Source organism: Thermobia domestica, chromosome 12 (assembly GCF_964235325.1).
Source record: "Thermobia domestica chromosome 12, izTheDome1.hap1.1, whole genome shotgun sequence".
NCBI classification, from domain to species: Eukaryota; Metazoa; Arthropoda; class Insecta; order Zygentoma; family Lepismatidae; genus Thermobia; species Thermobia domestica.
Genome location: NC_137465.1, coordinates 228,179,716 through 228,206,794, shown reverse-complemented (window position 1 = coordinate 228,206,794; position 27,079 = coordinate 228,179,716). Strand labels below are relative to the sequence as shown.

At 36.8% G+C, this 27,079-nt stretch overlaps 1 protein-coding gene across 1 annotated transcript in view; it reads right to left on the bottom strand.

Moving 5' to 3' along the window:
• LOC145666279 (uncharacterized) overlaps positions 1 to 27,079 on the bottom strand; it is a 123,835-nt gene that overhangs the window by 79,147 nt on the left and 17,609 nt on the right. The window lies entirely within an intron of this gene.

Here is a 27,079-nt window from a genome sequence, read left to right as displayed (position 1 = left end):
GTTCTCTCTTTCCGACAAGAATTGCTTAAGAACACCAGCGATTGTTGGAAGCTGATTAAAAGTGAATTCCACAGGGGATCCAATGACATTATGGACAAAGTTCCTTACATTCAAACGTGACTTCTTTTAGGCGACATCTTTACGGTCACTTGATAGTATATTCACCGAAAACAATTTTGAACAATTAGACACTTTTGTCAACGCAAGACCTCAACAAACTTGTCGCACCATTGGAATGACGAACTGACACATTCAATGACTGCCGACAAGCACAAGTAGGACGCAATCCTTCAAAAACGCACACAAATGCACACGTATTTTCACTTAAACACAATCAACAACGTAAACAGTTTCCACATCAAACACCATTTTTTCTGTCTAGAAAGTAACGGAAAATTACTCCTAATCTCATCTCCAGACACACTAACAAGGAGTCATTTTCTTTTATTTTCTCTCTCGATGCTACTCCACTTTTAATTTTACGACAAACTAGCTTTTAGGCGACTTCATTCTATGCAGTGCAGGTGTATTATCGAAATGAGTCTTTCTACAAAAATAATTACTTGTTATTTTTTTCGCGCTACGAAAATAAGCTGGACAACTACCGGTATGTGCCTTATTTGATAACATTCAATCTACTGTAAAGTCTTTTTTTTTTTTTTACCTTGATCGCCCCATTTTTTACCTAATTAGCTGTTTATAAGAGATGAAAACTCGATTTTTTTTTTACAAAACACTGAATAAAATATATTTTGGGGGGATTTGTCCAAATTTTAAGAAGCTGGTAGCACCTGAAGGACTTGACCGATCAAGCTGAAATTTTTTCACGTAAAATATGTACATTTCTACTAAATAACTAGTAAGGGTAAAATGTTTTCGTAAAAGTAAATATGTATAACATGTTTTTTTAAAAAATGTATTTCTTAACAGATTTTTGAAACTTTAGGCCGTTAGTGGCACCTAAAGAAATTAACTAATCGGCCTGCGATTTTCTATATGACATATAGAGACCATTTCGCAAAAAAATTTCGCTAAGGGTAAGCTGATTAAAAAAAAAGTGGAAATTCGATGCACCCTACTGCACATAGGCCATCCAAAAATACATGTTTCAGTAACGTGCAGTGGGTGCATAAGGGATTTCCCATAGGGCATAATGCTCCATGCTCCAAACAGAATGCTCTTACTTTAAGATGGTTTCAAAGTAGGGAAAAGGTAAGCCTTGGCAACAGTGAACGTAGAATGCTTTGGTGGGAAGTCGGAAATATTAGGAACTACCAGCACCATGGTCCCTCACGTTCGGAATAGCAAGTGCTGCGATGCTTTGTTTCACGCTTAGATGTGAAAAAAAAACGTGAAATATACAGTGACAAAATACATCGCAGCACGTGTTATTTCGAACACGAGGACCATGGAACAGACTGTTCCTAATACTTCCCCCCGAAGCATTCCATTTCCATTGCTGTCAAGGCTTATCTATTGCTTTTTTTGAACCCACCCTGAAATCAGAGCATGTATGAGAATTTCTGTTCGGAGCATATCTGAGAATTACGCCCTGTAGCAAATCCCTTGCGCTCCCATTGGACATGGCTGAAGCATTTTTGGTGTCGTATGTGTGACTTCTTTTACGTTAATATGCATAGCTGCTCCATGATTTAACAAATTTGAAGAGAAGAAATACAGTTTTTTCACAATTTGAACGGTTCTTAACTCTGAAACCATGAATTTTCCCCCATATGTTCATACAAACTTTTTTTTTTCTTATTTTGATGTGAGAAATCACTTCCTACAATTGAGTTGAGTTTAGTTTTAAGTTTTACGTTCCTTTCAGTTCACTTCTTACATTTTGTCGGTATAGTTCATTAACACCCTGTATATTCTAATTCCCATCCCTTTTCTTTCCTTCTAGGTCAAATATAAAACACGTTGAAACATGTGTCTAATTATTTTATATAATAATAAGTCCAAATATCAAATTTCACGTCTCGAGCCTTCAGAGATTCGGAGATATGAACATTTTAATGTAATAATTTTCACTTTATTTACCCCCTTTTTTGTCGAATTTCCCAAAATCCTTTCTTAGTACAGGGTGTCCAATATACAATGCAACACGGAGTCTGGGATAGTAGTAGAACTTTTGAACCTGAAGCGATATACAAATAATGGAATAAAGCTTTGTTCATGCATATATTTTTAAACTAGGAAGCAAAGATTGAAGTACACTGGGAACCACACAGTGTTGCCAGATGTAGCCTAGCCGAAGGTGTCAATATTTTTTTGCAAAACATGTAAATTGACTTATAACTCATAGTATGAATGTTCTGTCGTTAATTTTCAGTTTGTTTAGTTGGAGTAGCTTGGATTCTATGGAGCAGAGAAAAGAATTTTTCATTCCCACCAATAACTAACCGGGTGAGGACTCTATAAGGAGGAACTAGGGAAATCGTAGTTTTCATAAAGTAACACTCTGAATTGGCAACATTGCTGATGTTTCAGTGCATCAAAAGGTGTGTTAAGGATCTGTCTACATTATGCAATTCCTCAAAACAATGAAAAAGAAACTTTGAAATTATCATGAAAAAACTTTTACTTACATGCAGTGTTGGGCAAAATCAATTGAAATCAATTGCAATTGATCAATCAATTGAAAGTAATTGCTCTGAAAATCAATTGCAATTGATTTCAATTGCAATTGATTTCAATTTGTAATTGACAATTAATTTCAATTGCAATTGAATTCAATCATAAAATTCGCAATTAAATTTTCGTCAATTGTTAATTGTTAATTGGTCACTAGGCAATTGAAACTTTTAATTGTTAACTGTCAATTGCAAAGGGTGCAATTGAAACATTCAATTGTTAATTGCAATTGACAATTGAAACTTGTAATTGTTAATTGCAATTGAAATCAGCAATTAAAACTGAAGATAAGAAGATATGTGTATATTGTATTGTCCACTTGTTACTGTTTTACATATTTCAAATAAGGTACTTATAAGAAATGCTGGATAACTACCATCCCTTCGCCCCCTAGGAAGAAAGCCGTGAAACTAAGTATTTTTTAAATATATTATGTTTATGGTTGTATCCCCCTCGAAAGAACTCTATATGCCCGTCATGCACACAATAGGAATGAGCACGAGCGAGTTCGAGCGAGTTTTCTTTAAGTTCGACTCGAGATCTCGGCTCGAAAAATTTCCCCCAACTCGACTCGAATTCGGATCGAGTTTCCAGTCGAGTCGAGCCAATTCGAGCTAAATCCTTTGTGTAGTTGCAAGTACTACTATCTTCAAGTATCCTACATAGACAATATAATTATCAATGATACTACTACTACTATTATAACTAATTATTATTATAACACCGTGTACCTGTATAAACATGGAATATAGGCGGTTTGTATCGGAATACTAAAAATTAGTTAACTGTCGATCTCGGTAGTCAAGAAATCTTCAGGAGGCAAGGACATCGGGCACGAGGTTCTTGGTTTGAGTTCAGGAGGAGCAAGTATTCGGGCTCGAGCCAAAAATTGTTAGAAGTTATGGGACTCCAGCCAAACATGTTTAAAACTGCTCGACCCGGGTTTAGGGTTGTCAACAACTCAAGCGGCTCGCTCACAGCTCATTCACTTATCGAGCCGAACCGAGAAGTGAGCCGAGCCAACAGCTTATCCAACCGAGCCAGCTCGAGCCGAAGGCTCACACGAGCCGAACCGAACCGATCTGATTGCTTACCCCAACCGAGCCGGTTCAAGCCATTGGCTCAATTGAGCCCAGTCGATGGGTAATCCCAACCAAGCCAGCTCAAGCTGTACGCTCAGTTGAACCGAGCCGAGCCGGTTGACATCACTATTCCGGTTGGGCTTCTACTTTGGCTAAAAAATTGGACCGTGCAGTTCTTAGCCTTGATGGTAAGAACTACAAAAATGATATGAAATCTTTAGTTTTACGTCGCATGCTTATGCCGCTTAGGCTAAAGGAGACGGTGATGATGGGAAATGAATGACATGAAGAAAGTGGGAGGAAACGGGAGAACCCCGAGAAAATTCACGAGCACGGTGTTTGTCCACCACAAAGTCCAAACTGCGCGAGCTGGGATCGAACCAGGGACCTCAAGCACCGGAGGTGAACGCTCTACCACTGACCCACCGCACCCCCTGGTAAGAACTACAGTATATACTTATATTGGTGCTCACGGCGTCATTAACTTGTTCCACCACCAACGAATTTCGAGGTACTTTGTTTTGCATCCTTTGTGCGTGTTTTGTGTCGCTTTGTGCGCCTATTCCCACATTTTGTGCATCACCGGAAGTGGGTCAAAATAGGCCTACAAATATGGCGGAACAAATTATTGCTCTTCCGCCACCAATGAATTTCGAGATCGTTTCCTTCACATCGTTTTGTGCCGTTTTGTGCGTCATGGGAAGTGGGTCAAAATGGGCTTCCAAGATGGGACGAAAATGACCAAGAATTCCGCTACTATCGAATTTCGAGGTCGTTAATTTCACACCGCGTACCCTTTTGTGCCTATTTCGACGTTTTGTGCGTCACTGGAAGATGGTCAAAATGGGCCTCGAAGGTGGGACGAAAATGACCCACTTCTCCGCCACTAAAGAATTTCGAGGTCCTTCATTTTACATCGACTACTGAATTTTCGTGCTGTTTCGTGCCCCCATTTCCACGTTTCGTGCGTCACCAGAAGTGGGTCAAAATAGGCTTCCAAGATGGGACGAAAATGACCCACTGTTCCGCCACTATCGAATTTCGAGGTCGTTAATTTCACATCACGCACCCTTTTGTGCGCGTATTTCGACGTTTTGTACGTCACTGGAAGATGGTCAAAATGGGCTCGAAGGTGGGATGAAAATGACCAAGAGTTTCGCCACTATTGAATTTCGATATCCTTCCTTTTGCATCGACTAGTGGATTTTCGTGCCGTTTCGTGCCCTTATTTCCACTTTTAGTGCGTCACCGAAAGTGGGTCAAAATGGGCTTCCAAGATGGGACGAAAATGACCGAGAGTTCCGCCACTATTAAATCTCGAGGTTGTTAATTTCACATCGCGTACCCTTTTGTACGTCTATTTCGACGTTTTGTGCGTCACTGGAAGACGGTCAAAATGAGCCTCGAAGGTGGGACGAAAATGACCCACTGCTCCGCCACTACCGAATTTCGATATCCTTCCTTTCGCATCGACTACTGAATTTTCGTGCTGTTTCGTACCCCCATTTCCACGTTTCGTGCGTCACCAGAAATGGGTCAAAATGGGCTTCCAAGGTAGGACGAAAATGACACACTGTTCCGCCACTATCGAATTTCGAGGTTGTTAATTTTACATCGCGTACCCTTTAGTGCGCCTATTTCGACGTTTTGTACGTCACTGGAAGATGGTCAAAATGGGCCTCGAAGGTGGGATGAAAATGACCAAGAGTTTCACCACTATTGAATTTCGATATCCTTCCTTTTGCATCGACTAGTGGATTTTCGTGCCGTTTCGTGCCCTTATTTCCACGTTTTGTGCGTCACCGTAAGTGGGTCAAAATGGGCTTCCAAGATGGGACGAAAATGACCAAGAGTTCCGCTACTATGGAATTTCGAGGTCGTTAATTTCACATTGCATACCCTTTTGTGCGCGTATTTCGACGTTTTGTGCGTCACTGAAAGACGGTCAAAATGGGCCTCGAATGCGGGACGAAAATGACCCACTGCTCCGCCACTACCAAATTTTGTGGTCTTTCCTTTCGCATCGACTAGTGAATGTTTCGTGCCGTTTAGTGCCCTTATTTCCACGTTTTGCGCGTCACCAGAAGTGTGTCAAAATGGGCCTCTAAAGTGTGACCAAAATGACCCATTGTTCCGACACTATCGAATTTCTAGGTCGTTTCTTTTGCATCGTTTTGTGCCTATTTTTTAAAAAAGTTTCATGTACCTATTTCTTCGTCTTGTGCGTCAGTGAGTTAAACAGGCCTTTAAAGTGGGAGTTAAATGGCTCACTGTTTCGCCACTATCGAATTTCGGGGTCCGTTCTTTCGCATCGTTTAGTGTCTGTTTTGTACGTTTTGTACGTCACCAGAAGTGTGTCAAAATGGGCTTCCAAAGTGTGACGAAAATGACCCACTTCTCCGTCACTACCGAATTTCGTGGTCCTTCCTTTCGCATCGACTAGTGAATTTTTCGTGCAGTTTCGTGCCCTTATTTCCACGTTTTGTGCGTCACCAGAAGTGTGTCAAAATGGGCCTCCAAAGTGTGACGAAAATGACTCACTCCTCCGCCACTACCGAATTTCGAGGTCCTTCCTTTCGCATTGACTAGTGCCTGTTTTGTTACGTTTTGTGCCCCTATTTCCACGTTTTGTTCGTCACCAGAAGTGTGTCAAGATGAGCCTCCAAGGTGTGACGAAAATGACCCACTGTTCCGACACTATTGAATTTCTAGATCGTTACTTTCGCATCGTTTAGTGCCCCCCTTTTTTTTAAAAAAAAAAAGTTTTCTGCGCCTGTTTCTTGTCTTGTGCATCACCCGAGGTGAATTAAACGGGGCTTTAAAGTGGGAGTTAAATGGCTCACTGTTCCGCCACTATCGAATTTCGGGGTTGGTTCTTTCGCATCGCTTAGTGTGTATTTTGTACCGTTCTGTTCGCCTACTTCCACGTTTTGAGCATCACCAGAAATGCGTCAAAATGGTCCATCAATGTGTGAGAAAATAGAGCCATTGTTCCGCCACTATCGAATTTGGAGATCGTTTCTTTCGCATCGTATAATGCCTGCTTTGTACTGTTTTGTGCTCCTATTTCCACTTTAGTGCGACAACGAAAATGGGTCAAAATGGCCTACAAGTATAGCGGAATAACTTAATACTGTTCCGTCACCATCGAATGTCGAGGTCGTTTTCTTCACATTTTTTATGCATGATTTGTGTCGCTTTGTGCATCAGTGGGAGAGGGTCAAAATGGACCTTGAAAGTGGAATGGATATGTATTTTTCTGCCATATTTGTAGGTCGTCTTTGACCCACTTTCGTTGGCCTACAAAACGTGAAAATATGCGCAGAAACGGTAAAAACATGCACCAAACAATGCGAAAAAGCGACCTTGAAATTCGATACTGGTGGGAGAGTGGATCATTTTTCTTCCCACATTGAATGCCCATTTCGACCACTACCATTGATTCACAAAACGTGGAAATAGGCTTACAAAACGGCAAGATGATGTGAAGGAAACGACCTCGAAATCGTTCCTGACGGAACAGCATTAACTTATTCCGCCATATTTGTAGGATAACATTGACCCATTTCCGGTGACGCAGAAAACGAGGAAATAGGCGCACAAAACGACACAAAAAAATTCCATGTAATTAAGCTAAATTTCCATTTAAGTTTGTAAGCTTAATTATATGGAAAATTTTATACATTTTTCCTTTACGTTGGTCTACTTTACGTTGATTTGGGACTTTTAAATTTTATTCAGTTTTCCACTGAAAAGTATCTATAATTCAACAAGGAAATAATTATTAATTATAATTATTATCTATATAATTGAATTCATTGTAATTTGTTCCATAACAAACACTTTACCATTTCGTACTAGCTGTTACGCCCGTTCTTCGCATGGATCAGATAAAATATCAATGTAAACGAACTGAACAACGGGAGAACAATTAAGAAACATTTCTAAAATTGGATATATTTTGTGTGAATATATATCCAACAACGTGAATGTGTTTTCATTGGGAAGGCCGATGGGGGCTGAATTTGAACGTATACACTATCGGGGGTGTCACTATACGTCTGAGCAACCCCAATAAATATGGATTCGACACAAATTCTACTACTTTTACATGTCCCGGTGAAAAACCCCTCAGACCCCCTAGGTTCGTATTGTGAAAAAATTTCCTCTGGCCCCCACTAACCCCCAACCAATACCGCGAAAACTATGAATGTGACACTAACATCTGCCATTTTCTACTACTTTTTACATTTGCCGGTAAAAGTTCCTATAATCCTCTGGTTCCAATTTTGAAAAAAAAAACAATGCCTCTGGCCTACAGCCGATGGAGGCTGTATTTGGAAGTCAACGCCTGTGGAAGTATCACCATTCATCTCAGCGACAGCGAAAACTATGGATTTGACACTAATATCGGTCACTTTCCATTATTTTTACATGTCTCGCAATTCCCCATCCCCGGTGACTCCCGGCCCGCATTCAATGGTGGCTAAATTTGAAAATCATCGCTAATGAAAGTATCAGCATTGATCTCAGCCACCGCCAAAACTACGGATTTGACATCGGTCAATGTGGATTATTTTTACATGTCTCGTGATCCACTTTATAATGCCCCCCTTTCTTAGCTGATGGGGGCTAAATATGAAAGTAAACGCGGTCTTGAGTTTCACCATTGAGCTCAGCTATCCCGAAAACTATGGATTTGACATTAATATCGGTCATTTTCGATTATTTTTACATGTCTCGGAATTCCCCCCTCTGGTGACCCAAGGCCCGCATACAACGGTGGATGAATTTAAAAGTCATCGCTAATGGTAGTGTCGTCATTGATATCAGCAACCGCGAAAACTATGGATTTGACACTAATATAGGTCATTTTGGATTACTTTTACGTTTCGGTATCCCCCCCCCCCCGTTGACCCACGGCCCGCAGCCGAATACGGTGAATTTGGAAGTTAATGCGATCGGAGTTCCACCATTGATCTCAGCGACCGCGAAAACTATGAAATCGACACTGATATCGTTCTACTTTTACATGTCCCGTTAAACGCCCCCCTGAGACACCCTGGTTCGAATTTTGTTGAAAACGCTTTGCCTTGGTGTGGGACCTAGACCTAGATATCTTTGACCAAAATTTGGTAACTCTCGGTCGACTTTTCTGGTCCCCAGGCCGGTCCCGGTAAACGTCCCCTGGAGACCCTCTAGTAAGGAATTAAAAAAAAGTCTTCGTCTTGGTCTGGGGCCTAGACCAAGCTACCCGTGACCAAATTTTGAAAAGTTTCGGTCCACTCGTCTCGTCCCCAGGCCGCACAAAGATAGACAGACAGACACACGAACAAACTATTTTATTTATATTAGAAAGGTCAGATCCGCCGTTATTGTATTAGTGCGGTGCTTGAGCGATTGATCGTAGAAATTCAAACTCCGATGAGTGATAATTTCATAGGCTTGTTTTATTACAAGTTTAAACTCTTTAGTCAGTAGAGAGGAGGGCGTGAATCATGGGTCAGAGTTGATGACAATGGGTTTTGGTGGGTCTGTGGGTCACAGTGGGTAAGAGTGGTTTATGGTGGGTGGTGGGTCAGAGTGGGTCATGGTAGGTCGTGGGTCACGATGGGTGGTGAGTCAATTGGTCGTGGCTTAAGTTTTCATTGCCCCACGCCCTCTCTGAACTACAGTGTTGAAAATTAATCAGTGAAAATCAATTGCAATTGATCAATCAATTGAAAGTAATTGCTGTGGAAATCAATTGCCAATTAATTTCAATTGCAATTGAATTACAGAATTCAATTGCAATTACTTTCTACTGCAATTACTTTCAATCAATTGATCAATTGCAATTGATTCTCCTTTTTCAATGGTCAACTGCAATTAACAATTAACCATTACTTATTTCAATTGTTAATTGCAATTAACAATTAAATTTACAGATTAATTGTTAATTGTTAATTCAATTGAAATTTGCCCAACACTGCTTACATGCACCCTGCAAGACTGCTATTCTGTGGGACTACTTAAAGCAAAAGATATACAAGAACAATTTTCGAACTATACAAGACCTAGAAACGAACATTCGCAGTGCCATTGAGAATATTAACACTTCTACTCTTCGTAAAGTTGCTGCCAACATGGTGGATCGTGTGACCCAGTGTTTGAATCAAAACAGGGGACACTTCCAGCATCTGCTGTAGAGCTGATAACTCATTGGGTGGTAGTAGCAGTGTTGCCGAGTGCATGCAATTAAAAGTTTTATCTGCAGTATACACTTTTCGTGTTATCGTTCTCAGAAAGAAACACTACACCATTTGTTAAACAAAGTTTGACTACAGCAATCGATGGTGTAATGGTAGCGTGCTAAACTTCCAAATGGAAAATCTTGGTTCTATTCCCCATCAGGTAGTATCATCTTTTCGCATAAAGTAATGGCTACAAACAGAGATTCATCTTCTCATGGAGAACTTACAAGACATCACTGCCGATAATTAGAATAAACAGTGTATGTGCGTTCTACATCATACACTGCAATGATAAGTATATTTCAAATTTATATTCGTCCCCCTCTCTCTCTTTCTTGACGTTTCCCTATCCTGTCTTTGCATCTTTTCCCCTCTCTCTCTTTCACACACACATACACGCACTTCATGTTCCAAAGTTAAAACGGAGCAAGAGCTCGATATACCTGGTCAGAAGAATCTAATTAACTGGGAACTTCGGCGTCGTATTTTTCGTGCTCTGGGGATAACATCTCCAGTTCTGGTCACATCTGACAGAAATACTGTTTAAACGCAAGGGAATAAGTAAAATTTCTTTTTAATCCTCTGGGTAACCGAGTCTCAGTCGAATTACCGGGTCACTACGGATTTGAATCCTCGACTCAGTGGTGGTCTATAATCTAACAACATCATCCGACTGACACGATGATCCGCTTGAGCTCTTAGCGTGTTCATTCCATTTGTACAAATTACGTTATATCCGGAAGAGATAAAATCAATGCTGGATGTTCGGAACAGATACATATTCGGAAAAGACTAGAAAATGGTAACCTTTTTGGTTATTTGAAAACAAAATTTTATTTATACTAGTTCGACACAAAATTTGTTTCCATCCTATAACTCAATGTGTTTTATTCACGTTGACATTTAAAACATGCTCCATCTATGAGGAACATAAACTTTTCCTTTCGAACATTTGTAACTTTTCATTATGATACAATTTGGGCTTTTAATATAGGGTATTTCTGATAGAAATTTAGCAGTAAAATAGCACTCTTCAGTTTTCTCTTTCTTTCTTTCTTTTTCTTTTCGTTTTTTTTTCAGTTTGCATTAGTAGTCTAAAATGGAAGATATGACCAATGCTATCTACTGGGTATATTAGAATGTATTTTGGATCAGTACGTCCAATGAACACTACCGAATTTGCAATCGAACCTCGCGGAAACAAAGCATGGTTAAACTTTTGACATTATCCTAGATGTATCTGGAGATATACAGTTCTACTGGAAATTGAGTATGCTTTCCTTTATGAAAGTGACATAATGAATGTTTAAAGCATCCTCTATATATTCGAATAGTTGTGAAAAAATATGTAAAAACAGACGTTATTTCTATAGTACTGTTGAATTTCTGGAAACGGAACTTTAATGTTCTTTTCTTACTACGTTTGAATTCCACAGTTTTATCTGTTCTCCCTTTTCTTCTTCTCCTCTTCTCTCCTCCCCTCTCCTCTTCTCTCACTGCCTCATTTTTGAATCTCTGTGTAATAGACATTCATTGGTTTCAATTTTTCATTGTGTGTGTTTCAGTTTCTCCTTACATCAACTTATGAATCTTGTTTCGTCTCGGTTTTGTTATTTCATTTTATCGAAACTAATACATGTGTAGTTTGAAATCAGAATTGCGCTCATGTTGTTAGCTAATTTTATTATGGGAGAGAAGAAAGGAAGAGAGAGAGGGGATCTATTTATCTGATACGATTATGGGATAAGAAGGTATATGTTGGGTGGCCTAACAGCACGGCGTTAACTGTCGCAATTTTTTAATGCAGAGTGTACCTTTTCATTCCCTTCTAGGTCAAATATCGAAAAACGCTGACAGGCATGTCTAATTATTTTAAGTCCATATACCAAGGTTCTACCTGGTTTGCCATAAGCTCAAGCCTGTGTCACGTGATTAGGTCAAAAGTCACGCTGTGTACTAAATCGAGTCATGAGATTCGAAATCAAAATGTGAGATATTTCAAGCACGTAACCTCCGCATGGGGCGCCCTGGGTAATTCGAAGAAGATACATATACTTTATCATTATTATTGATTTTACTCAAACAACTTGACTTTTGACAATGTTCTATCCATATTTACTTTACTTATTATATATCATTTCTAAACTCTTAACTATGTGTTCGCAATAAACTTTCAATTAGCCATCTCCTTATTACAGTTTTTGAGATATGTAGACGACTTCATTTTTTCATTGATTTTCTATTGACTTGACTTTTCCATATTTCGTGCTTTTTTAAACTATGTTCTATTCATTTTAGGACAATTTCTTTTGTAAATGTAGAATCCACATAGTCTGTTCTATATTTATTCTAATTTTCAGTCATCTCCCTCTTTAGATTTTTGAGATAAGTGGTGGAATTATTTGTTTTCCATTGATTTTTCGTTGATATTAATGTTAATGTTTCGTGCTTTTTGACTATGTCCCATCCATTTTGGGACAATTTACTTTTAAAATATAGAATCTACATAGTCTCTTCTATATTTAAACTGAATTTCAGCCATCTCCTCCAAAATCTGTTTACATCTTTGAAATCGGATAGGCCCTTTCATGTCTCTAAAGTTCAGATGTTCCGAGATATGCACATTTCAATATAATAATTGCAACCTTTCTTCCCCTTCCTAAATCCTAGAATAGTTTAAGCTGTTTAGCCTTGGTGTTGATCAATCAATCAGTTAGGCAGCCAGGACTTCTTTTGTATATACAGATTATGGTAAATGTATTAACTATGTTTTTAGTAATTTGCCTTGAAATGTCAATGGGAGCTTAGCGAGGGAAAAACCTTTTCTAAATAATGCATATTAATTCACAAACGAAAAGTGCAATCGAGTGGCTCATCGTTATTTCTGTTAATTTTTCTTGCTTGTTGTCTGCATCATCTTTTATCCAGTGTAAGCTAAGAAAATCTTTTATTTTATCTATTGTAAACGTAACTTATATTTTATCTAGTGTAAACATGAATCTCAAGGAGTTCATCTATCCCCCCTCGCCCATCTGATCCACTGCTAGTCACTACGTATACCTCGCTATAAAACATGTGATTTCGACAGTAAATGAAGTTTTGCAATTCTATTCCTTTCTGGTACCCTTGACCTTTGCCAATTCGCTTCAGAATAATGTCCTCTTCCTAAATGATTAGATATGTATTTCAGTTCTACGGTAAAGTATTTGCTTGATAATCTAGTGATACACCTAGCGTGTGTTCGAATCTTGTTCCAACCAAACTGACTTTTTATCTTCATAACTATAAATTCTTCCTCAATACAAACTAAGAAGTGAAAATGATTTGCTTATTTTTACAATACATATACGTAGCTTTCAAGCTCAAGATACAAATGTACGGAAACTTAAACATAAAGTTAATCAGATTCAAGCGCCTATACTCTTAAACAATGCTACGACGTGATTCAGCGAGCAAATTTAAATACCACTTCATTCTTATAGCAGTTACATGTGGTTCAAACTGCCGTGATGATTAAACTAAACACTCTTGGGGTATTATAGACATGCAGTTAATTTAACTATCATTCAAAACGTCACCTTTTTTTCTTATGTAACTTACCTTTCTCAAAACTACGTCAGAAACGTTATTGTCTCAGTATTTCAAACTTTCGATGATATATCGTGGGGAAGAGAGTAACTTGCACTCTTAGACAGTCAGTTGATCTTTCTCGGTACTCCGAGAATAGTTCAATATATAAGGTAAAGAAAAGTAATAAAATAATCTTCCTACCGCAATTTTTTAAATAATTGTTACACTTACTTTCGATCTCTTCATACTTGGTTCAGTAGCGTTCCACTTTCTTTATCCTCTCGCAGAACTTGGAATACTCAAGACTTTGACAGTACGCATTTAGAACGGTGATCACTTGATAGGAAAATGTTATTCCCACGAGCCAGATTTTGAAATTCGGGAATAAACATAAATCAGAAGGCGGCAAATCAGTAGCCTACGTTGGATGAGGTAGCAATTCAAATCTTAATTCGTACATTTCTGTTATGGTGACAGCACGTGTGCGTCACTTAACTGAAAAAGAGCTTTTGTGTGCTAATATGGGTCAATTTTTCTTGCAGCTCTTTGCCCAAGCGTGTCGTGTTTGGTTTCGTTTGGTTTGTTTGGATTTTGTAGACAGGATCCCACTTTACGCTGTAGATCTCGTCCATCATTATTGTACTGTTACATAAGGACAATAAGCGCAAACAAGCAAACAAACAAACTTAATTGCGTGCAAATGAAAGGTGAAACCACAATTTGGACACTATATTACAGTGGGAATTTTGTTATTTATTATTTTTATTTAGTACTCTTCGTGTTCACACATTCTTTAGAGTTCTCCTTCCTACGGACTCAATTTCAGTACACACAAATGTCTACAAAAGGTTCCCTTAAAGCTGTGTTGTGGATTTTGGCATAGTAATTTTCTTTAACGCAAGTGCCTTTCTTTTTCAATGTGATTTTCGCTTTCAAAATAAATAAATATTATCCTTGTATTATATTCTAGTTTATCGTAAATGTAGTATTAAAAATGAATAAACTTACGATTGAAATGAGGGTTTGAACCGGACTTCCTGTTTGATAATCGCACATCCTATCGCTATGCTAGTTTAATTCAAGACTTAAAACCAAGTGTAACAATGTAACTAGTATACAGAAACCTTGTTTGCCTTCACGAAAATAAACCACATAGCTCAAATCTACATAACAGAAGTAATACTTACAATGTAACCTGATTCTCTAGATATTACAACTCATCATAACTGTAATAGAAACAGTTAAAGACAATATGTAAATCAATGTGAAAATGGGAACACGATTGGTCTCGCACGTTGTTTATCTCTTACTCTTTAGTATCTACTGAACCGAAAGTTCACTTTGTTGCTAAATCACTTGACCTCATGTTCAACCCTCTTCACCTGAACGTCGAGGATCTCAAGTTGAAATCACTATCACACCACTTCCACTTTTCTCCACAACGTTGCAAATTTACTAAAACGAAATATTTAGCTATCATATAAATTATCACTAATGGATGCTGTGAGGTCTTCCGTTTAAAGGGAAAGATCTGCAAAGATGGTTGCAATGCTAAGCGAGTCACAGTGTAATTTATTTCAGTTTTAATTGGTCCTATCAACATGTTTACATCTCAATTTCTGGTCTTTTTTTTTATATATATATATATAATACTGAATATCTGTGAGTATTTCCTTAACTACTATTAATATTTCCTCAATATGCGTGCATGCATGGAAGAGTGTTTGACGGAAGATGAACGTTATGCAGTTTTAGATTACAAGCGGAGAGGATAAAATATAAGAACCAATGCTAGAATTTCATTGCTTTTCTCGTAGAAAATTAAAGACACATGACTCTGGTAGAAGAGAGAACGGAGGGAAAGAGAGGGAGAGAGAGAGAGAGAAGAGGGGGTGTTATGACGTCAGGGCCTAAAATTCAACGAAATCACAGCTCCACACTGGTAAAAATTTTATATAGTATAGAAAAACTACTTTAGTCAGCATTTGTTTTGACATATAATCAGTGTTCTGTCCAGTACAACATGTTACCAGCGACCAAAAAATATTATTATTATTATTATTATTATTATTATTATTATTATTATTATTATTATTATTATTATGTAGGAAAATTTTGGCATCTAGAGCAAACAAAAGGCACATTAGGATACATATTTAATTGTATTGTTTTAAACGATAAAATACAGGAAACAAACCGGTAAGAAAAATAGTCACACTGGAAGAAAAAAGTAACTTTTTCTTATATAAGAATTTCACCGTCATTTTTCCGTGATCATCACGCTGTCTCATTCTGTTTTCTGCCGAGGCAAATACACCGTTATACCAGGGCTGTTCCTTTGACTTCCTACCAACTTCAAAACGCCAGCCATTTCATAACAGCAGGGATTGGGCTAAAATCTTCCAACGGACCCTTATTTATATTAACGTGAAGGTAATTTTCACAGTAGTGGGAGCCAAAGAGAGTCTGTTATCTGTTTTCAATATGTTGTCACTTATAAGCCTTTCAACATCGAAAGAAGATGGTTTCGAAGCAACAACTCGGGCTAGACTTGTTGACAGAGCATTGCAATGAGCACTTTCAGGCCCATTGCTAGTTGCTTATATATATATATATATATATATATATATATATATATATATATATATATATATATATATATATATATATATATATATATATATATATATATTGAAGGTATATAATATTCATATTTTTCTTTAATTATTAATGCATATATAATTAGGTTAAGAACCAGCGCTGGTAAAATTATTGTAGATTTGGTATATGTCTATTAATCTTTATATAAATTTATATATTTCATGTGTGCATTTATGTATGTTAATCTTGAAAGTTATTCTTTTCAGTTTCAGAAAAATAATTCCAAGTAAGGCTAAAGTTTAGTAGCTAGCTAGTTCAGATGGAAACACTGTTAAGCTCAGCGACAATATCTTCTCGCCGTTGCGGAGAGGGGGAAGCTGTTAAATTCGTATATAAGTAAGAAGGGAAATAGCAGCGGAGAGGCAGATTTTGGATTCTTTTGGTAGAGTGGAGACGGAATTTCTTGCGGGAGGAGCTTTCGTGCTCCTTGGACCTCTTTTTGCTTCGTGAGTTTTCTTTTTCAGTCAGAGCAGGGGTACAGCCGAAAGTGATGGCTGTGTTTAGGGTCAACCTTTAGACTTGTTTAGCGGAATACGAATCGGAATATTTAAGTTCTGGTTGTATGTCCATGGGTTTATAGTCTAAAGATAGGTTCGATTCCCGATTAGGTAATTTTATTGAAATGAATTTTAGCAGGGATCTTTAGATCTATTGTGGCAACGTTCCTTCCGAACGCTGTCCGTTTGCAGAAATTTTCTTTCTTTTGATTTTTAGGGAAGGCTGTTGCTATGGCAACCGAGCCGGATAAGTAATATATTTTTTTTCCTCGGTTAGTTGTATTTGATTAGCCGATTAAATTTTTTCACAGCTGATTCCTCACATAAGGGGATGGTAGGCTGTTGTTTGTTTTGATTTTTATTCCTACTACCGAGCCTGAGTGGAGGTGCTTTATTCCTAAATGAAGGAAATTTCCCTTTCCCTTTTTTTCCTTATTAAAGATTGTTAGCTAGTTATTTCCTTAAGGGTTGTCCAATAAAGAGCAATTCCTGAATTAGGGATTTAGGCCAAACAGTACTCAGAATGTTGGGTCTGTCTTTAGAGTATGCGAGGTTCATGATGGCTTGTACGAGAACGCATGTTCAGAACCTCTCTTAAAAAATTTTTAGTTAATCTTTAAATGAAGCTTCATGTCCGAAGCGTACTGTAATTTAAGGTTTTAAAAAGGCGGGGGCCCCTGGGTCTAGAGGTGTACCTAAGAAATATTTTTTTTTTAAAGAAATCAGTTTTCGTTAAGAATCATTAATTTCCCAGAGGTTTTTTTTTTTTAATTTTAAATAAACTATAGTCTACTTTAAAAAGTCTGATTGATATAAAATTCCCTGAACCTTGGGTATTAATATTAAGTTTATTGTTTGCTAGTTACCTAAACAATTAGTAAACAAATTTATTTATATTATGTGAGTGTCTCATGAATTAAGTTTCAGGTTTAGAAGCGAAATATAAGATAGTAAAAGAAACATACTATATCATATAAGAGTTAAATAGAGACTACCACAGCATGAAATGACTGATTTCCACAGATTTTCATGAGAAGACTTTTAGCGTCCAAACCTTTCAACATACTGCACGATGATGCCTCTCTATATTGCATTGCGAACTGCAATCTGTATCAGGACAAATAACTTTGTGGCATTCTCTTAGGGCAATCATCAGTTACATCCTCTTGCAAAACACGCAAAGGCTCCAAAGCAACAATACTGTCTTCATACAGCAAACGCTGACTAATAAAGTTAATTATGGAATCCAGGACTTCGTAGCGTACTACAGTAAAATCTCTTTTCTCCCTGACATATTTGTTATGGGATTTATTGCAACGTGTGTTACGATGAAGTTGAATACCATGTAATGAGTATTGTATTTCTCCGTTGACGTTCTCTTGCATACGTTCGTTTAAAAACGTTTCTTCCCACCCGCCTAACAGAGGTTTCTTTTTCATACTCTCCAATTGTGCTACAGTTCTATTTTTATTTGTTATTATGTCCAAAAGAAACATTTCATCACTCTCAAACTTGTGCTGGCAGTTCTTGAAAACATATAGAGCGTATGTCTCAAGACACAGAAGATGAAGGCGATCTACTTCTATCCTTTTACGCAGATGACCATTGGCTTCATTACATCCATGGCTTTCCGTTTGCAATTAAAGGCAGCTTGGATACCATTCTTTTTTAGAAGAGTAGTGAGCATACTGAATGAAAATTCTGTCCACCTGACGTCAAAATATTCTGAGTAGTGCAAAACTTCTAAGTTATTTTCTGAAGCTACCATCGTTAAACTTTTCGTTCGCTGCCCTGAAGAGTGATAGAAAGCACACAGTTCAGATGCTGCTTGTATGACAGATGAAACTTCTTGGACATTCTTGGTGACATCTTTTCATGCTAAATTAATGCTATGGGCAGCACATCAAATTGCGGATGCGATGCGGATACGCATCAAATTGCGTTAATACGTGAAACGAATAAAAATACTCCGAGTTGGTGAAGTACTTCTCCACTGACAAGACCATGTACTCTTTTACCCAACATGCGTAACTCGGCCCAAATTTACTGCGTTATAGGCTACTGCCTACTGTACCTGTTCATACTGCTGACTGTGAGCGCGATTTCTCAAAACCGGGTAATATTTAGTCAGTAATGGGTGCCCACACTAAGAAATTCCTGGAGGGATCCCTGTATAATTTTACTGAGGCTTTGAATTCCAATGTTCCATATAAAAATAAATAGACCTAATGTCCAACGCCCAGCAACATGGAAAATTGAATACCCTATGCTGCTTGTAGGCACAAAGTACCGGTAAATCAACTAGACGAGAACCATGTGTTAGGTGTAGTGTCTGCAGGCATAAAGACGAACTAAAGGAACATTGGCTTACCTTTTGTTTCTTTATTTCCTTCCTCTGTTCCATTTTCGTTATCGTTTCTAAAGCAATCAAAATACCTTACCAAAGACAACACAGCAGCATCGTCACCAAACAGCGAACGCTAATCTATAGAAAAAGAATTAACCCGGGCCGAGATTTTTTCCCCATGAAACTTACGAACGGATAATATTTTCTGGGTTATGATTGGTTGTTGAGAGTCTACCTTGCTTCGGCTAAATTTTTGGCGGTTATTGATGTATGTTATCTCTGGTAGTACATATTTCTATAACGGATTCAAAGGATCACGTAATTTTTATCTACAAAACAACACATTTCATTATATCGGAAAAGTGTAATGTCCTATTGAAACAACAGATAAACGTGTAGTTAGTTGCATATTTTAATACTATATGAATGCAACCGAAAACGTTTCAAAACTAAATATAGTTAAAAAGTTCCTTCACCTCAAAATTGGCAATGGTTTTCCCTGCCATCTAGGAGACACGTATACGTATTAACTCTGGCTTAATATCATATACTGGCAGTTATATGGAATTGAGTAACCCATTGCATAATGAATGTATTGAATCAGTAATACTTAGTTTGACACACTAAACGCGTTTAAATGCATAATCCGAGAAAAGTAAGGTACTCACATTAATACCACTCCACACTTTAAGAATTACAGTTCCACACTCCTTTCCTACAGTTCCACAAAGTGTGGAGTACTCCACTCAATTTTAGGCCCTGTATGACGTTGCGTAACACACGTCTCAACTTTTACCTTTCTATCTTCTTTCCTCTTCTATGTGACTATTCTTCCTATATTATTTTCTAATTATTATCTACTATGATATAATTTCATGTAACGTTTTCAACAATAGATATGTATTAGTACTAGAACATGACGAATTATCTTCAAGGATTATTAGGTTTTCGAGAATGCTCAACTTATTTCTCCCAGAATTTACAACTAAACAATTTCTTCCTAAACAATTTAGAAATAACTACTGTACATATTTGTTTCACACCTATATGCTATGCAACCAACCACACTTATAGCTTGGGCGGACTGTATAACCCATAGGATAAGGCGAAGTCCATTTATATACATAACATTTGTTTAACTACTCGAGGATTTTTGTTCGCCACCATTCATTGGCTTACCCCTTAAATTTTGGAAACTGTCAAAATTTAAATTAATAATTGTTTTGTATGACTTACGTATATACTGTATATCTCTGTAAATTTGCTTGGTTCAATATGTTCATTTAAGCGAGTAATAATTGCCAAAGATACGTTATGGTTCATTCATAAATTTGGGTTTGTATTATATTTTATAGCACATTGAATGTTACGTCGTGGTTAGCATGACCAAACATCCCCTTTTTAAAGGGATTATCCAACTTCTCAAAAAGGTGTCCAATGTTCTGAAAAAAAAAATACAAATGCAGCGTAAAACATCAATTTTTCTAAATATAAGCGTCCCATTTTTGTTCGGCGTTACGTAGCATAATCTCAAACAGGACCGTAACTTGTGGGGGAAGAGGGTGCCCCCACAGAAACTCTCCGCTGTTCGAGGGGTCCATTTAAAAATAAATTTTTCTTACTCCATATAGGATACGAATATGAAATTATAAATGAAGCATCAAACATGTTCACTACATTACATAAACAAAGCAGCACACAAAAGGTAAATAAAACGAAAATAGTTCGTGGACCAGCCCATTTCATTAAAAAAATGTCTACTATTTGGGGCCCTAGAAATAATATTTACACGTATGGCTTTGAGATTTGTCAAATATTGTCCCCTTAATTAATTTGTCCGGCATGGAACGGGCTCAGGGGCGTAACTAACGGCCCCGCAGACCTTGCAGTGCGGAGGGCTCCATAAAGAGTAAGGGAAAGATGTAAAGAGAAGGCCCAAGAATTAGAAAAGCAATATCACCGATCATCAAGCCCATTTATCGCATCTAAGGAAAATGAAAACCACAATGCTAATTTTGAACTTAATTGACCAACCCTCGTACATAAGGGAAACGTCTCGAAACCTTTTCTCATCAGTTTGGTATGTTATGCGTCTGTGTTAGTGAACTTGATTCCAATCCTGTGGCCATATATGGTTAAACGGCAGAGGAACTGATCACGTGATTGCTGCATTTCTGGTAACTGTCACCTTATATTTGATTTTTGGGACTCTCACCTGTCGCTCACGCACTGTTATAGTTAAGAGTTGATTGGACAATGATTCTGGTACCAATGTTATGTGTGAAAATCGGGATTTTCCCGGCTGACCATATACAAGCCATAGTTAGCTATATATATATAGTGTTGGGTAAGTTACTTGTAAAAATGTAACGCGTTACAAGTTACTTTACTTTGTCTTAAAATGAAACGGGTTAGTAACGCGTTACTTGCCCCTAAAAAGTAACTGTTACTTTACTTCGAAAGTAACGCGTTACTTTTTAAGTCCGAAACTTTAAAAATGTAAAAAAAAAATTATGACTTCAATTTTCCATACTACTATTACTACCGCTATTATTATTATTATTGTTATTATTATTATTATTATTATTATTATTATTATTATTATTATTATTATTATTATTATTATTATTATTATTATTATTATTATTATTATTATTATTATTATTATTGCGCGTTCTGAATCGCTTTATGTAAATGCAAGGACAGATTTTTACTTGATATATGAACATTTTCATATAATGTAACATTGATAAAATGCCATACTGCGTTACTCGTAGGGATGGCCACGAGTGAGTTCGAGCGAGTTTTCTTTGAAATTCGATTCGACTAGAAACAGACATCTTTGAGCTCGACTCGAAAAATTTCCTCCAACTCGACTCGAATTGGGGTCGAGTTCCGAGTCGACTCAAGCGAAATCCGATGTGTAGTTTCGAGTACATTCTTCAAGTATATTACATAGACAGTATAACTATTATCAATGACACTACTACTACTACAACTATTATTATTATTATTATTATTATTATTATTATTATTATTATTATTATTATTATTATTATTATTATTATTATTATTATTATTATTATTATTATTATTATTTATAACAACACTGTATATAAAAAGAAAGATAGGCGGTTTGTATTTGAATACTAAAAAAAACTAGTTGATTGCTAACCTCGGTAGTCGTAAATTCTAGGAGTCAAGGACATTGTTCAAGAGCTTCTGAATTTGGGTTGAGGGTCTAGGTTGAGTATTCGGGCTCGAGCCAAACACTGTTAAAAGTTATAAGGCACTGGCCAAATATCTTCAAAACTGCTCGGCCCGGGTTTAGAATTGTCAACGACTCGGGCAGCTCGACTCAGTTTATTCACTATCGACCCGAACCGAGAAGTGAGCCGAGCCAACAGGTCACCCAACCGACTCGGCTAGAGCCCTCGGCTCAGTTGAGCCGAACCGAGCAAATGGCTCATCCCTATCAAGCCAGCTCGAGCCGATGGGTCACCCCAAGTGAGCCGGCTCGAGCCATCTTCTCAGTTGAGTCGAGTCGAGCTGAGCTTGTTATAAAAAATCTCTTGTGGTCTCGTTATCGAGACGAGACGAGATGCGAGCAGTGTCCCCTCTCGTGAGCAACACTAAAAGTATTCCATGGTTTTCGTTTTCCAGTGTAATCAAGCCATGATTTCAAGACGACTTAAAACGAACGAGCCATTTATCAAACTCGACTGGACTTGAAACTCGACGCGCAAAACTGAATCAGCTCGGAACTCGACTCGAGAATATTACCCTTGACTTGACTTGAAATTCGACTTGAATTCGAGTCGAGTCGAGTTTTAGCTTGACTCGTGTTCATCCCTATGCGTTAGAAAAGATAGTTGCTTATTATTATTCTGCTAAACTAATTATATAATAATAACAATCTTGTTATATAAAATTAAAAATAAAGAATATAGAGAAACATTACACTACTCTATAATCAACGGGACTCTAGAATAAGGAAACTGATCTGAAAGAACTCCAATATTACATACCATCAGCAAACTAATAAAGTAGGCCTACTCATCAAAACACAGTTTATTCATATTAACCCCTTACTGTAAATCGTTAATTATGGCACCCCAGTTGTTGATAAATATTTTCCGCCGGGGCACTTCAGACACTTTATTTTTAAATTCTGTCCACCATCATCCTCAGCTCTTAAGAAAAAAGTATTCTTTCAAATGTTCGAACGGTAAAATGTTTTCGTTCTCCATCTTTATAAAAGCAACACCAATCAAAGTAAAATAGACTACCGGTATCATTGCACTCCTAGTTCACTCACTGAATGTATTGATTTGGAGCTGTCAAAATCTACGACAAAATCTTCCAGGTGCTTGCAATCAGTACACGTGATTTCCTTAAGCCTGTCCTCATCTAAAAAAAAAAAAAAAAAAAAAACAGCAAGTGGCACTACGAACTTATCTGTTTCTCTGTGTGTCTGTAACTGTCGGTCATTGACGTACGTAGTTCATGCTCGATTGTTTCATTCTGAGAAATTCACTAACAGGAAATAAACATTTTTTCCGAAAAAGAAAAAAAATGCATATATTGTAGTTATTCATCCGAAATGTAACGCGAAAAAGTAACGTAAACTAGGTACGTTACTTAAAAATTTGTAACGCGTTACCGTTACAGTTACTTTGGAAAAAATGTAACGCGTTACTAGGAAACGTTACTTGAGTTCCGTTACTTCCCAACACTGTATATATATAAAACAGTGCTGTGCACGATCTCTCTTGGGCGCGAGACTCGTTGCGGTCGTTGTTCTGAAAAGCACCCACGAAAGTACGTGGGGTGCGTTGTTCTAAAGTTGACATACGTTGTTCGTCTATATACGGTCCCCTGTACGGGTTGAGCTTCGCAAGTTAAATTACTATTTTGTATATGTGAGAGCGAGCTTTTCAGTTTAGCATCAGTAATTTGTGATACTTGTAAATGTTTTAGTGTTATTTTGTATCGTCATATTTTGAGCAACAATGTGCACACGAAATCCCTTCAAACCAGATTTGAATTGCTGAATGGGAAAGTAGCAACACTTCAGTACGGAGAAATCTGAATTATCATTTACTGAATCTAACAACATACTTTTGGAACTGTCCAAGCTACGGCACAGGAACCTTTCTGTGGACCACCTGCATCTAATTAAAACTCAACACCAGGACCACAACTCCTTCGAATTAATTAACCGGTCAAAAATTACAGTCAGTATGATAATGTGTTTCAAAATTGCCACCAAAGGTTGGAAACAAATAGTCGTTAACGTCATAATTAGAAATCTGTTTAATTGTATGTTTCATATTATTTTGTATGTATCATAATCCATATTAAGTGCCATTACATGTAATATATCTCATAAATTAAATTTTTCTTTAATTGCACATAAAATTAATTTTAAACTTATTATTTACGTTTAATTTAAGCTCACGTATATATTTAAATATTCAGTCGTTTCACATTTTTACGGTACTTATCTTTTATCCCCCCGCTTCCCAGCTCAGGGTGCGATAAAATATAAGTATTAAATAAAACAAGTTTCATCGTGGTATAGCTGGAAAAACAAACAAAACGAGTAATAATTTGTTTGTATCCGTGGGAAATTTTAACCACGCAAAAACATTAATTACAACAACATTTGTCTAGGGGGCCCAAATACGCGTATTAATGCTTGCTTTCCCCTCCCCTATCCCAGAAAAAATCTAAGTTACGGCGCCGATCTCTATAAGTGCCATTTTATACATTTTTCTTGTATGCACTTCTACAGTTTTTTGAAGGAAAGATTAATCTTTTCTGCAAGAAATTCAATCAGAAAAAATATGACCTTCAAGTATAACAATACGAGTTTCCAGGAATAAGAACATCTCGGAAATAAATCAAAGATCCTGGATGGTATCGCCAATTATAACAATACGTTTTCAGGGTATTGAAAAAAATTCAAGGTTATATTAGATTTAATTTTTAGGTTGCATTAGCTTGAGCAAAAGAAAAGAGCAACACAACGATAAAGCTATTATTTATCATCAGAAGTTTCCAGATTCTTGTTTTGTGGCCAACCAAGAATAAGAGTCAACATTGTTCAGCTTAATGAGTACTTTTAAGAAGAAAAAAAAAACTTCATAAATTCTAATTGTATAAATTATATTTGAAATTACAGAGTTAAATTTTTTTATGACTATTTATTCGTGCCAATTTATTAACAATTTACATCATAACAGATTGAAAGAGAAAAAAAAATTAAAAAACATTTGCCTCCATTGTGGTATCTCTAAGATACTTTATCAACATTTTATGAAATGATATTGTTATATTGTTTTAACATATCTAGTCTCCAACATGATTCTCAAACATATCTCATTAATACATATAAAACTCATTATCAATCAAAGAATTGGCGATCCATCCCCTCTACTTATGTAGTTACAGAAGATTCTTTTACTTGGGCGTTCATTGCTTGTAATGTCCCTGTCATTCATCAAACAATATGCAAGTTATGCAGACATAGGCAGTATCATCGCTACTACAATTCCATTTTTCAATTAAATAAAAAAAAATAAATACGAGTAGCATCATGTATTACTTTACGTTAGCCTATGCATCATTCGCATAATACATTTAATATGAAAGCACTACTAATAATGAAAGCGATATATTTACAAATGTCTAGCGAGAACGAAAAAAAAAAAATCTACATATGCTCGACAGGGTCCAATTACTGAAACGCCTCTTTAAAGAATTATTATTATTTTTAACTTATTATCTCTGTTTACAACTAATTAAACTTATAGAGGGATGGATACGCTCTACTGGAGAATAGCAAGTTGAAAAACATTCCAACGTTATTGGTTTCCAACGAGGCAAATATCAATGTAGGCACGAACATTTAATTCTGCACTGTAATTATGGCACGTTCAAAGTAAATATCTACCTAACTGAAAATAAACAAACATAGCACGAAATAGTATTTTGTAAATAGTAATGTCGAATGTCGAACTCCGGAGGTATGTCCAGAGTAAGGTTCTCCCACATCGGCACAGATCTATTACTCGCACTCATCAAGATACGATATTAACATCGGAGGATATGTTATATTCAAATTTTTCCTAACCTACAAAACTAAATATATGGTGCAACGAAATAAGATCATACATACGAAAGAAGATTTTAAACCACTAATGTATTAAGAGATACTATAAAAGGGCACACGACAAAATAATAATAATAGACACGTTTGAAATGCAATTTTATCGACATTACACGTCTTGAATATGCACATGACAAAATATGGCAAGCACGGATACAAAAATACATTACAAATTAATATCAAAGGGACACACGACAAAATATAGGAAAGTACGCTCACATCACAATTGTTACCGGTTCTACACGTAAGAAATGGAAATTTTATCTAACCTACATGCATGTATTACAAATACGATTAAAAGACACGTTAATATATATATATCAGAGCACTCTCAAAGAAATTTCATCTTAGTGTTTACGACTGACATACATCATAAAGCAATATTGAAGCGAATGAAATGAATTACGAAATACTTAAATTCTCAGACGCGGAATATTCGCATGTGCGTTCATGATAAAGATTTCCCAACAAAATAGCATATATCACATTGCAATATATAAAAGACACGTATTAAATTTGGAAAACACGGGTAAAAGCGAATCTAACCTAACCTACATAGATATTATGGATCACACATTTGCAAAATTAGACCTAACCTAACCTACAGCAAATATTTCACAAAATAAGGCATCATCACGGGACATAATTTGAGACATAATTCAGTAATGTATTTAACATAACCGATCTAATCTAAATATTCAAAATTTTCAAGGTACATTGCCATCGAAAGGTACGTACAAAGTAAAATATTACTCTAATATCAACATACATATTTTTCAAATTTACGTAGAGGCACACATAAGATTTAATAATTCAATTATACATGCTTGTAGCATAAGTGGATACTGACGATTGACAAGCTCAGAGACGCGTAACGC